General features: G+C 36.6%; 1 long non-coding RNA gene across 4 annotated transcripts in view; it reads left to right on the top strand.

The window, feature by feature from the left end:
* The window catches only part of LOC143669713 (uncharacterized), a 48,123-nt gene that overhangs the window by 7,595 nt on the left and 26,179 nt on the right, over positions 1-14,349 (top strand). The gene's annotated exons all lie outside the window — the stretch shown is intronic.

Below are 14,349 nucleotides of genomic sequence, written 5' to 3'. Positions count from 1 at the left end.
CAAAACTTGGGGGCCCAGTAAGAGGAGATATATCCTCTCCCATCCTTCCAAAACCTTGCCTTTATCCACTTAAAGGCTATGATGATATTGCTTGTTTTATGGAAGCAGAACCATTCCTTTTGCCACCTTCTTATTTGCAGAAGAGCCTGACCTTTATTATGTTTGAGTAACGCACCACTGTTTTAACCCCCCTGAGAAGAACATAGTAGAGCAAGAGAGAATCTAGAATACTGGCCACCCACCAATGCTAGGCATTATCAGGTACAAAGACTGTACACCTAAACTCGACTGTGGTAAGACCCGTCTCTTCTGTCTCTACCATGAGGCTGCTCACAGGCCCTCCAATGAGCTTCCTTTTAATAGCACAGGTGAGCCATAGATAATGCTTCTCAATTTGTTTCCATTGTTCAGATGCTTGGCCCAAAATATCCTTTTAGATTCTACAGTTTCAGGATCCCAACTGAAATTTCCTTGGCCCTAGCTATGAGTCATTGTATTGTTTTATCTGCCAGTAGTAAAAGTAATAAAAGTAATTCACCCAGTGTAAGATTTATGATCTTTTTATTTTTAACTATTTATATCGTGCATAGATCATTACCTAGGTAACTATTTGTTTTGCCAGGCTCTTTGCCTACTTAGGAGTTTGCACATAATTCTTGCCCAGAGTATGGGAAATTGCTGATTGATATCCTTAGTTTCCAGTGCTACTGTGATTTCATGCTTTCTTATTCTTTCTTTTGTTAATCTTCTTAGGCAATATGAGCAGGAAAGTCAGAGACTGTGAGCCACCTGCCATCGTAATTTGGCATCTGGTGTCTCTACTTTCAAGCTCCCTACTTCAAAGTATTCTTCAAAGTGGATCACTGTTGCTAAATGGGTCTTTGACTGAAAGCCATTTAGACTTAAAACAACCAATGATTCCTTAATACATGTGACTTGGTAGAAAATCAAATGAAACAACCCTTGCCAGTATTGCATTATGTTTTCCCATATGACCTATTCATCTACTTAGTTTGAAAACTACTCCATCAGGACAAGTAGTATGAATAAACAGATTAACTACCTGCTTTCTTCAAAAATAACTCAAGATTACTCTCTTATTTGGTCTTGGTTCTAAAATAATTTCTACAGTAAAGTGAGGATGAAATCTATTCACATTATTAGTGTAAGTAATTTCTCATCAATGTGCAGCAGTCTATTTTTGATTACCCTTTGTTGGAGGGAGATAGGGTCAATGAAACAGCAATAATTTAGTGACTCATTTTAGTGAAAAGTTTCAAGTTTTTATCAGAACTGCCTGTAAAATCTATCAATTGATTTGAATAAATCATTCCTCTATTTTCCCCCATTATTTTGGATCTACTAAAGAAGAGTGAAATAGACCAAATGTAAACAGCAGAAATGAGAAGGAAGTGGATTGGGAGATAAGCTAAATGAGTGTCTTCTGCTTTCTTTGAAAGCCAGAGGAGCTCCTTGCATAGAAAACATAGATGTTCAACACACTTTTATCAAATTAAATATATAACTTGAGTATTCAAAATCAGAATCTGGACACTTTTGACTTGCCTGAACATAGAAGCCTTAGTCTTAGAAAATGTGGTTAGCTAGAGGAAACAACTTGAATTGCCTCGAAAGAAAAAGTTACATATGCTCTTATAAATACAGGCTAGGACAATACGATCTTACAATAGGGCTAAGAGACATATATTATTTAGAAGACCCAGCTTGAATTAGTGATGGGTTGGGAGAACATAATAGTAACCAAACAGGTGAGCCATGACAGGGGTCATCCAAAGTGAACTTCAAGCAGGTAGACTAAGTATAACACACACCTTGTTCATCTCAAATTCTTTCCTTATCCTTCTCTTTCTTTATGGGTTGCTGTCACATTGAGTAGCCTGTCTACTTCTAAAGATGGATGAAAGGCCACATTTTAGAGTGTTGTGTCTGGTTTTCTAGTGAACCTCTGGGGACACAGAAGTGCGTGTGTGAAGGGGGTTGGCTTCTGAGATGTAAACCCTGACCAATGAAAAGTGGGAGACAGAAGTTCCCCTTTGCTTATTCCCTCCAAGCATGGGCCCAAGATATGATTTCTCTTTGCATATCTTCTTGTGTGCTGAGCAGAAGAACTTGTTGCCTGGCTGGTGTGATGCTTCTTTCTTGCCTCAGCTCACGTTCTTGCCTTTTGTTTCCCAAATAAAGGGTCTAACTTATGAAGGAGGACGATGTAGTAGTTAGGTTCAGATATTGACTTGGCCAGTTGATGGTGCCCAGTTCTATTGTTGTGAACCTTAATCAACAGCACGTGAAATTCATCTATGGCTAATTACATCTTGGGTCAACAAAGGGGAGTGTCTTCTGCAATGAAGCCAGAAGGGAAAGTACAGTCCAGGAGAGCTCAGTGCAGCCCAGGACAACTTAGCTCAGCACTCAGAGCTGACACAGACTGAGACAGTTGGAGATGCAGAAAGGGATCACCCCAGGGAAAGCCATTTGAACCCAGAAACTAGGAGAGAAGCCCAGCAGATGTCACCATGTGTCCTCCCATGTGACAGAGAAAGTCAGAGGAAAGCCAGCTGCTTTACTCTGAGGAAATGTAAATTTGTAACTAAATAAATCCCCTTAAAAAAGCCAGTCCATTTGTATTGCATTGCATTCTGGCAGCATTAGCAAATTAAAACAAGGATTAAAATATTGACTATCGCAAACTTCCTCACCTACAGTGCCATAACCCTCCTGTTTCCTGTTATTATTTTGCCATTTTCTCTAAGACCATGCCTTTAATATTCTACATTATCCCTTTTTTACTAATTTTGAAAATAACTGTATAATTCATTCATCTAGGTACTTTGATGTGCCGGTTTGAACCTGTGGTGTACTCCAGAAAAGCTATGCCCTTTAATCCTCATTCATCATTGCTGGGTGGAAACTTGATTAGATTATCTCCACAGGGATGTGACTCATCCAATTGTGGGAATTAATCTTGGATTAGAGGGAGATGTGACTCCACCCATTCCAGGTGGGTCTTGATTAGTTTACAGGAATTCTTTAAGAGAGGAAACATTTTAGAAAAGGTTTGAAATTTCAAGAATAGCAGAGCCGTGAGACCAAGAGCTCACATAGCCAGCAACCTCTGGAGATGAAGAAGGAAAATGCTCCCAGGACAGCTTCATGAAACAAGAAGCCTGGTGAGAAAGCTAGTAGATATTGCCATGTTCACCACATGCCTTTCCAGTTGAGAGAGAAATCCTGAACTTCATTGGCCTTTCTTGAGTGAAGGTAACCTCTTGTTGATACCTTAATTTGGACATTTTTATAGACTTGCTTTAACTGGGACATTTTCATGGCCTTAGGACTGTAAACTTGCAACTTAATAAATTCCCCCTTTTAAAAGTCATTCCATTTCTAGTATATCATATAGTGGCAGCTTGCAAAGAACATTTGATAACTACTCCATGAATAAAAGTAACATGAATGAATAGATAAAAACCAGTTGCATTTTAAACTCTACATTCTCCAAAAAACAGCACAGGAACATTCAGGAGTTTTGTGACAATATTTAATATTCGAATATATGGATAACTGGAATCCAAGAACAAGAGAGAATGGGCTAGAAAAAAAATTGAAGAAAATGGCTGAGAAGTTTTCAAAATTAAGTCAGACCTAAATCCAAGAGCCTCAGAGAATACCAAACAAAATAAATGCACATACCCCCAAATAGATACACCTAAGCATGCGTGATAGTTAGGTTCAGGTGTCAACTTGGCTGGGTGATGATGCCCCATTGTTCTGTTGCTGTGAACTTAAATCACTGGCATGTGAAATTCATCTATGGCTGATCGTATTTGCAGTAGACTAAGGGGAGTACCTCAGCAATGACTGATGTTTAATTTAATTAGCTGGAGGCTTAAAAGAGAAAGGTCAGAAGAGAGCTCAACACAGCACAGGAGGAGTTGAGTATACCTCATCTCAGCACTCGGAGCTCAGACCCAGATGTTTGGCAATGCAGAAAGGAATCACCCTGGGGAAAGCCATTGGAACCCAGGAGAGAAGGCCAGCAGCCATTGCTGTATGCCTTCCCATGGGACAGAGAAACTCAAATGAAAGCTAGCTGCCTTTCCTCTGAAGAACTATGTTTGTAACTAAATAAATCCCCTTATTAAAAGACAATCCATCTCTGGTGTGTTGCATACTGGTGTGTTATAGCAAACTATAACACCATGTAAGAGTCAAATCATAAAGAACAAAAGAAAAAGATAAAATCTTAAAGGTATCTAAAGAAAAAGAAACATTACCTAGAAAAAACATAAAAAATAAAAACCCAATGCAAACCAGAAGACAATGGAGTACTACCTTCAAAGTGTTGAAAGAAAAAAATACATTTACCAAGCATTCTATACCTAGAGAAAAACTTCCAAAAATGAAGTAGAAATATTTAGTAAAATAAAAACAGAAGGAATTAATTTCCAGCAGACCTGCTCTACAAGAGATATTCAAAAAAGTGCTGCAGGCAGAAAGAGTATCATTATCAAATTGCAACTTGGCTCTATGCCAAAAATGAATAGCACTGAAAATGAAATTAATTAAAATAAAATTAAATGTCTTATTTTCTTATTGTTAATTGCTTTCAAACAGTGGTTCCTAACTAGAGGAACTCTCATTCCCTTCCCCCTCCCGCAGGGACACTGGCAACATCTGGAGACAGTTGTGGCTGCCACACATGGGGTGGTGTTACTGATACGTAATGGGTGGAAGGCAGGGATGCTGCTAAGCCTCTTACAATGCACAACATAGCCCCAAACAACAAAGATTTATTCAGTCCAACATGTCAGTACTCCTGAGACTGAGAAACTGTGCTCTAAATGATAACTCTAAAACAAAAATAGTAGCAATGCATTGTGTGATTATATCATGTATAAAAGTAATGGGTATAACAGCAGTAGCACAAAGGATGGCAGGGAAGAATTGGGACTGCTACACAAAGAATATTACTATTTGAAGTTAGAGTTATTAAAATATGTTTTAAAACCTAGGAAAACACTGAACAATAAAGTTGATAATTAATATATGCTCAATTAAAAAGAGAAAAGGCTGAAAAACCAAAAAATAAATGGAACAAATATAAAAAAGCTGACAAAATGGCAGATTTAATCCCAATCATTTCAATAATCATTCAGATGTGACTGGTCTAAACAGAACTGGTTAAAAAACAGATATAACAGGAAGAAAATAACTGCATGCCAGAAGTCCTCATGAACATAAGTACAGCACTCTTCAACAACTTTCAGCAAATTCAAAATAGTAATATCTTAAAAAACAAACTGCACATCAAAGTGCGGTCTACCCTGGCATGCATGGTGGGTTCAGTATTGTGCTGGTTTAAAAATATCATGTACCCCAGAAAAGTTATGTTTTAATCCTGATACAATTTTATGGAGACAGCTGTTTCTTTTAATCCTGACTTAATAATGTAAATTGGAATCTTTTGATTAGATTATCTCCATGGAGATGTGACACACCCAATTGTAGGTTTTAACTTTTTTTTTGACTTTTGATTAGATGCAGATATGACCCCACCCATTCCAAGTAGGTCTTGATTAGATTATAAGTGACAGAAATGCCTAGAGAAATAACAGGAGCCTCAGAGCAGACAGAAAGTTCACAGCAGAGTTGACAAAGATGTGGACATGGAGAACAAAGACACAGATGTTTGGAGATGCTCATCGCCATGAGATGTTAAGCAAGCCAGAACCTGGAGAGAGCCAAGGGAAGCCAAGAGATGAAAGCCAGCTCTGGAGAAGTAAAGTGAGGAACCCCTACAGGAACAGAGGCTGAAAGCAATGGAGCCCAGGAGCAAGGGAACAGCATGACTTCCCAGTTGACAGAGGTGTTCCAGATGCATCAGACTTTCTTGAATTAAGGTATCTTTTCCTGGATGCCTTAGTTTGGACATTTTCACAGGCTTATAACTGTAAAATTGTAACATCAAATTCCCCTCTATAAAAGCCGTTCCATTTCTGGTATGCTGCATTCTGGCAGCAAGCAAGCTAAAATAAATATTTAAAAATCAATTTATGAAAAAAAATCAATTTATGTAATCCACCATGTGAAGGATTTAAAGTAGGAAAATCACATGATCATGTCAATAGATGCAGAGAAAGCATTTGACAAAATTCGCCATCCAATCATGATAAAAATTTCAGCAAACTAGTAAAAGAACGAAATTCCTCAATTTGATAAAGGACATACAAAAAACCCTACAGCTAACATCATTCGTAAGGCTGAAAGACTGACTTTTCCTCTTCTAAAATCGAGAAAATGGTAGAAGATCACTCTCATCCCTTTTTGTTATCGAAAGTACTAGAAGTCTTATCCAGTGCAATAAGTCAATAAAAAGAAGTAAAATGCATACAGATTAAAGGAAGAGATAAAATTGCCCCTAATTTCAGCAAGATGATAGATTTTCTAAATAGAAAATCTCAAGGAATTTACAGTGAGTTCCTAGAACTGATATGTAAGTTTACAAAAATTGCAGGATATAAGGTTAGCACACAAAAATCAATTATATTTCTATACACTAGCAATGAACAATTAGAAATTACAGTTAAAAATGATACAATGTACTATAGCTCCAAAAAACAAAATAGTAAGTTAGGAATAAATCTAAGAAAACACACGTAAGATCTGTATGCTGAAAACTCCAAAATTCTGATGAAAAAAATCAAGGAAAACCTAAATAATTGGAAAAACGTACCATGTTCATGTATTGGAAGAGTCAACGTGGTAAAATATCAACTCTCCCCCAATCAATCTATAGATTTAATGGACTACCAATCAAAATTCCAGCAAGATTATTTGTAGATATAGATAAACTGATTCTGAAATATATATGGAAAGGTAATGGAACTAGATAGCTAAAACAATTTTGAAAAAGAAAAATAGAATTCAAAGAATCTCACCAATAGATTTTAAGACTTACTCTAATGCAAAAATAATCAGGCAGTGTGGTATTGGTGGAGGTATAAACCAAGGAAGCAGATTAGAGTCCAGAACTACACCTACACAAATATGGCCATTTAATTTTTAACAAAAGTATGAAATTAATTCAATGGAGAAAGGATGGTCATTTCCACAAATGGTATTATAACCATTTGTTACCCCCACTCAGAAAGAATAATCTCAACTTTTTGCAGTTCACTATACAAAAATTAGCTGAATTGGATCATAGGTCTGAATGTTAAATGTAAAATTATAGCTCCTATTAGAAAACATAGAACAACAGAAACCCATTTTCCCAGTTCTTTTGGTAAGGGAGAGTTGTTTCCTTTGAGAGTTTTACATGTCCACATGCTCTCCACTCCACTCCCTCTTTCACTGTGCTGGTGATTTGCTGCTACAGCTGCTGCCACAGTTTCTATTGCTGATGATTGAGGCTTGCCTCAGTGGGGAGTAAGCAGAGAGGAAGAATGGGGATTTCCCCCAATATTCTCCATCCCATACTGTGCCTCTCTTGCCAGTTCTCTGGTGAGAAAGGGGTTTCTCTTCAATCTTTTTCTGCTGTACTTTCTGAGCAGTTCCTGAATTTAGGCTGCCCTGGAGTCTAAACTAGGATATGGAATGAAAAAGTCAGGAAATTCACTGCCATCTGGGTTGTTCTTTAGGGTTTGATTTCCCTCCCAAATATGTCTACCGTTATTTACTTTTCAGAGTCCCCAGATGGTTGCTTTGTGTAATCGGTCCAAGATTTTAGTTGTAATCTGTGTATGTGCATGAGGGAGGGAGGGGAGAGAAGAGAGAGAAAGGGAGGGGAGAGAGATGGGGGAATGGAGGGAAGGGGGAGCTTGTTTCAGCTTAGTGAAACTGGAGCCTCTAATTTTTCTCCTGTTGTGGTGGTGGTTGTTTTGGACTGAATCCAATTTCCATTTGCTGGTGATTGGTTTGAAGTGGGAACACCACCAAGTTTTGGCCAGTGAGACATAAGGGGCATCTGCTTGCAGCTTCTGGGAGAGATTTTTCTCCCTGATAAAAAGAGAGGCTCACGGAGAGATACCACTCTTTCTTTCTGTTGTTGGCTGCTATTGTATAAGTCCATGATGCTTTGAACTGTGCCTGCCTTCTTGTACCCATAAAGGAAATAGACCAAAAAGTTGTACAGAAGCTAAATTGGAGCCCAGACTCTGTTGAGTGGTGAACTCACCAGACTTGGAACCACCTACCTTTGGACTTTAATTTATGTTGGATCATAAAATCCTATTGTTTAAGCCATTCTCAGTCATGTGCTTTTTTCGAACTACAGACCAAGTCATTAATTTAGGGATTCAAGCATCTACAAATATAACTGTAATGGAACTAATGCATATATCCCTGAATAATCTTTAAATCATTTTTTTAAAAATGATTTTGAGTTGATAGATTGTCCACTGATTGAAAGATTTGACATATGGGAACAAATCAATATTTTGACAGTTTATAGCTATAAAACTAAAAAATGAATACATATTGTCAAATAAATATAGACTTTAATTGAATTTTTCTTGATTATTTTGTGTACTTGGAGATATAATTCTGTTCTTTATGTTCATTTATTAACTTTCTAAAAATATTAGGGGAAATGGACATACAAACAAATGCTGTATTTAAAATGTAGAGTGATACAGGCTACCATATGAATATGTATAAAATGCTATAGGAATATAAAGGAAAGAAACTATTTTGAGGTGTAGTGTTTTTCTATTCTATGTTGAGGGATTTATTTTTTTCTTACATGTGAGTATAGTATGTGTCTTTTGGTTCTAGATTATTGGGTTGTATAATTTGCTTTCATTTTCATAATGGGAGACACTGAAAGGAATACTCTGTGCTACTATTTTACTTTTAGTATTCATTTGAAATAAGTGTATTCCTTGGAATTCTCTTCCTTGTATATCTGCTGGGCAGATCCTCTCAGCTCTTTCAAGTGTCTGCACAATAAGTCCTGTCCTGTCCACCTTTTCTGATGTAACCTGCCTTCCAGCCTCATCTTTCTTCATTCCCAGTCTCCTTAGTCTTTCTCAATTTGTTTATTTTCACAGTAATTATTCTGTGAATAAGAACTATGCATGTTACTTCTAACATACTATATGTTTTACTGATTTTTAATGTATGTCACCACTACTAGAATATTATTTCTTCAGACTATTATTGTAGATAATTGCTTCATTGTCTTCAATTTCCAGTGTTACCAATAAGAAAGTCAAGTTTATTCTCATTTCCTTGTGGGCAGCTTGAGTTCTCACAAGATTCTTAGATTCTTCTCTTTCTCTGTGGAATTCTGAACTTCACTATATTATTTGGAGATAGAAGTCCTTGCTCTTTCTCCTTTGGTACTGTTAGGCATTTCATTCTGAAGACAGGAGTCTTGGATCTTTAATAATTCTGAAAGTTTTTCTCTTAACCACTCAGGTGGTTCTGGTGTGTTGCCAGGTAGGTGTGTGAGTCTATAATCTTCTGGGGAAGTCACTCCTGGGGATTATGAGTTATGCTGTGGTTTAGGGTAATACTCACTAACCGGTGTTTCTCACACAAGAGCCAACCCTGAGTTCTGTGAGTCAGAGCTCCCACTTCAGAGAGCCGTGCTGGCTACTTTTACCTAGGGGCAAACCAGGGCCATCTGCTTCTTTTCTATTCTTTTTCTTCCTCCGTTGTCCATGTGGAAGTTTAGTGTTGCTGTGGTCTCTGCTCCAGCCCCAGCATTTCCTCTAAGCCTGTATTTCCTAACATTGGCTTCACACTGGAATCACCTGGGTAGCTTTAGAAACTACTGATGCCTTGTCCTATCCCCAGAGTTATTGATTTATTTGGTCTGGGGAGCAGCCTGGGCATTGGGATTTTTGTTCTAATTTCCCCAGCTGATTCTAATTTAAAGCCAAGATTACTAACCACAGTGCTAGGAAATGTCCAGGCAGATTTTTCACGAGTGTACGAAAAGTTCTTGGAGTTTGTCTTAGAGCAGAAACCATATTTATCAGCTGTTCACTATGAGAAGGGGATAGGAAAGAAGCTGCCTATACAGCATTTCTTGACATAATTTTTTAATTAATCATTTTGTTGTTTTTCCTGCTGCCCTTTCTTCTTTTACATGTGTTCACCTTAACTTGAAGTGTCTCTGGAATTGCTTTACTGTTATAGTTTTAATTTTTTACTAGTTGTTTTGGGCTGAAATTTGTTTTTCCATTCTTTTTTCTAAAAAGGCTAAACATTGCTCAGACCCCAGTGGGATTAGAGTCAAAATCCTGCAACTAAGTACAATAATATTTCTGCAGTAAAAATGTATTCAATGTGTGGATATTTACACCAAGTGGGATAAAATAAAAATTATTGAATAGCTTCATGTCAATTTACATAAGGTTTAATTGCCAAATGAGTTTGTCTCAAATTTATGAACAAACTTTCAGATATCATAGGCTTTTTCTTAAATTAGAGAAATTGTGGATTTTCAGAAAAATCATGCATAAAATACAGGATTCTCATATACCACCCTATATTAACAATTTGCATTGTTGTAGTACATTTATTTTATAATGATGAAAACACTTTTTTGTAGTTGTTCTATTAACTAATTTTCTGTTTTTCTTTTTTAATAGTGGCCATTCTAGTGGGTATGCAATGTTATCTCATTGTGGTTTTTGATTGCACTTCCCTAATGGCTAATGATGTTGAGCATGTTTTCATGTGCTTTTGCCCACTTGCATATTTTCTTTGGAGAATTGTCTAGTCAAGTTTTTGTCCATTAAAAAAAATTGTATTGTTTGCTATTGAATTGAAGGGTTTCTCTGTATATTCTGGATATTAAGCCCTTATTGGTTTCCAAACATTTTTTCTCCTTGTGTAAAATAAAATTTCATTTTAATTTCATGATACAGTCCTTTGAGGTACAAAAGTTTTTAATTTTGATGAGGTCCCATTTATCTATTTTTTCTATTGTTATTTGTGCTTTGCATATAAAATCTAACAAACCACAGTTGTGACACAAGGCCCTGAAGATGCTTCCCTAAGTTTTTTTTTTCTAAGAGTTTGATAGTTCTGCCCTTATATTTAGGTCTTTGATCCATTTTGAGTTGATTTTTCCATATGGTATGTGTGCTGGTTTGAAGCTGTTCTGTATCCCAGAAAAGCCATGTCCTTTAATCCTCATTCAGTCTTGCTGAGTGGGATCTTTTCAGTTGTTTCCATGGAGATGTGTCTCCACCCATTCAAGGTGGGGTTGCTCACTGGAGCCCTTTAAGAGGGAACCGTTTTGGAAAAAGCCTTAGAACCAGGGGAGCTCACATAGCCATGGACTTTTAGAGATGAAAGAAAATGCCCTGATGAAGCCATTGAAGAAACTGGCCAAGAAAGCCGGCAGATGCTACCATGCGCTTTTCCAGCTGATAAAGGTGTTCTGGACCCATCGACCTTTCTTGAATCAAGGTATCTTTCCCTGGATGTCTTAGATTGGACATTTTCATAGCCTTAGAACTGTAAACTTGCAACTTAATGAATTCCCCCTTTGAAAAAACATTCCGTTTCTGGTATATTGTATTCTGGCAGCTTTAGCAAACTAAAACAGAATGAGATAGTATACGTCATAATTCTTTTGTGAATAGAAATCCAGTTTTCAACCACCATTTGTGAAGAGACTGTTGATTTCCAATTGAGTGTTTTTTTATCCCTCTGTCAAAATCAATTGGTCATGGATGTGAGGTTGATTTCTGGGCTCTCAATTTGATTCCACTGGTTTATATGTTTGTTCTGTGCCAGTAGCATGCTGTTTTGATTACTGTGCCTTTATAATAAGTTTTAAGATCAAGATGCATGAATTCTTCAAATTTGCTCTTCCCTTGCAAGATGGCTTTGGCTATTACAGACCGCTTACCCTTCCATGCACATTTGACTATTGACTTTTTCATTTCTGCAAAAAAGGTTGTTAGAATTCTGATTGGAATTGCATTGAATCTGTAAACAACTTTGGGTAGAATTGGCATCCTTATGATATTTAGTCTTCCAATCCATGAACCCAGAATGCCCTTCTATTTATTTCGGTCTTTTTATAAATAATTTTTGCAATGTTTTGCAGTTTTCTATATACAAGTCCTTTATATCCTTGGATTGTTTTTAGTTGGTATTGTAAATGGAATTCTTTTTATTTCTTACTCAGATTTTTCATTATTACTGTATAGAAACAATTTTGATTTTTTGGTTTTGATCTTGTACCCTGCCACTTATGAATTCATTTATTAGCTCTAGGAGCTTTGTTGTGGATTTTTCAGTAATTTTTTGTATAGGATCATTTTGTCTGGAAGGAGAGAAAGTTTTACTTCTTCCTTTCCAATTTGGATGCATTCTATTCTAGTTTGCAAGTTGCCAGAATGCAATACACTAGAAACAGAACAGCTTCGAATAAGGTATATTTATTAAGTTGCACATTTACAGTTCTAAGACCATGAAAATGTATAAATTAAGGCAAAGCTATGAAAATGTCCAAATTAAGGCACCAATCAGAGGTTACCTTCACTCAAGAAGGGCCGATGAAGTTTGTAGTTTCTCTCTCAGCTGGAAGGGCACAAGGCGAAGTCTGTTAGCTTTCTCTTCCAGCTTCTTTTTTCATGAAGCTCGCCCAGGGGTGTTTTCCTTCTTCATCTCCAAATATCTCTGACTGTGTAGGCTCTTTCAGGCTCTCATGGCTTTCCTGGCTCTCAAAACTTTTCTCAAAATGACTCCCTCTTAAAGGGCTCCAGTAAGCAACCCCACCTTGAATAGGTGGAAACACAACTCCATGGAAGCCATCTAATCAAAGTTACCATCCATAATCTCCACAGGACATGGCTTTTCTGGGGTCCACAAGAGATTTAAACCAGCACACTTTCTATTTATTTTTCTTGCCTAACTGCTCTAGTTAGGACTTCCATTACAATGTTGAATAACAATGGTGACAATGGGCATCCTTGTCTTGTTCCTGATCTTGGAGAGAAATCTTTCAATCTTTTACCATTAAGTAGGATGTTAGCTGGGGTTTTGACATCTACCCTTTATCAGGTTGAGGGAGTTTCCTTTTATTCCTAGTTTTTTAAATATTTATATTTTGAAGAGGTGCTGCATTTTGTCAAATGCCTTTTCTGCATCAAGATGATCATTCAGTTTTTTTCCTTCATTCCTTTCCTTCATTTGTTTTCCTTCATTGTTAATACTATTGTTTTCTCATATTGAGATCATCCTTGCATACCTGGGATAAAACCCACTACACCTTAGTGCATAATTCTTTTAATATACTGTTGGATTTGATTTGCTAGTAGTTTGTTGAGAATTTTGGCATCTGTTTTCATAAAAGGTATTGTAATTTTACAATAGAATTACAAATAAGATTAGTAATTTTCTTTTTTTGCGGTATCCTTATGAAGGTGATGTTGGCCTCCTAAAGTGAGTTAATAAGTGTGCCCTCCTCTTCAATTTTTTGAAGAGTTTGAGCAGGATTGTTGTTAATTCTTCTTGGGATGTTTGGTAAAATTCTCCTTGAAGCCATCTGGTTCTAGACTTTTCTTTGCTCAGAGGTTTTTTGACTATTGATTCAAACTCTTTACTTATTATTGGCTTGTTGAGATCTTCTATTTCTTTTTAAGTTAGTGTACTTTGTGTTTTTCTAGGAATTTATCCATTTCATCCAGGTTATCTAATTTTTTGATGTAAATTTGTTCATGGTATCCTCTTTTGGAATCAGTAGTAATGTCCCCCATTTCATTTCTGATTTTAGTCTTTGCGCCTCTCTTTATTTCTTCCTCAGACTAGCCAAAGATTGGTCAATTTTATTGATCTTTTCAAAGAGTCAACTCTGATTTTGTTGATTCTATGTTTTTTTTAAAATTCTCTATCTATGCTCTAATCTTTATTTCCTTCCTTCTGTGTGCTTTGTGTTTAGTTTGCTCTTCTTTTCCTTCCAGGTTTGAAATTATTTCTTCCTGATTTGAAATCTTTCTTCCTTTTTAATGTAAGAATTTAGAGCTATAAATTTCCCACTTAGCACTGCTTTTGCTGCATCCTGTAAGCTTTGGTATGTTATTTTTTCATTTTCATTTGCCTCAAGATAATTCCTAATTTTGCTTGATTTCCTCTTTAACCCATTAGTTGTTTTGTAATTCATAGTTTAATCTATACAAATTTATGGAATTTTCCATCTCTCCCTCAGTTATTGATTTCTAGTTTTATTCTGTTGTGGTTGGGGAAGATGCACTGTATGATTTCGATAGTTTTGAATTTATTGACTCTTGTTTTGTGCCCTAACATATGGGCTATCCTGGAGAATGATCCATGCACATTGAGAAGGATGTGTATTCTTTT

This window comes from Tamandua tetradactyla, chromosome 26, assembly GCF_023851605.1.
Source record: "Tamandua tetradactyla isolate mTamTet1 chromosome 26, mTamTet1.pri, whole genome shotgun sequence".
Taxonomy (NCBI): Eukaryota; Metazoa; Chordata; class Mammalia; order Pilosa; family Myrmecophagidae; genus Tamandua; species Tamandua tetradactyla.
The sequence above is the reverse complement of the archived record's forward strand: the minus strand, read 5'-3'. Positions and strand labels throughout refer to the sequence as shown.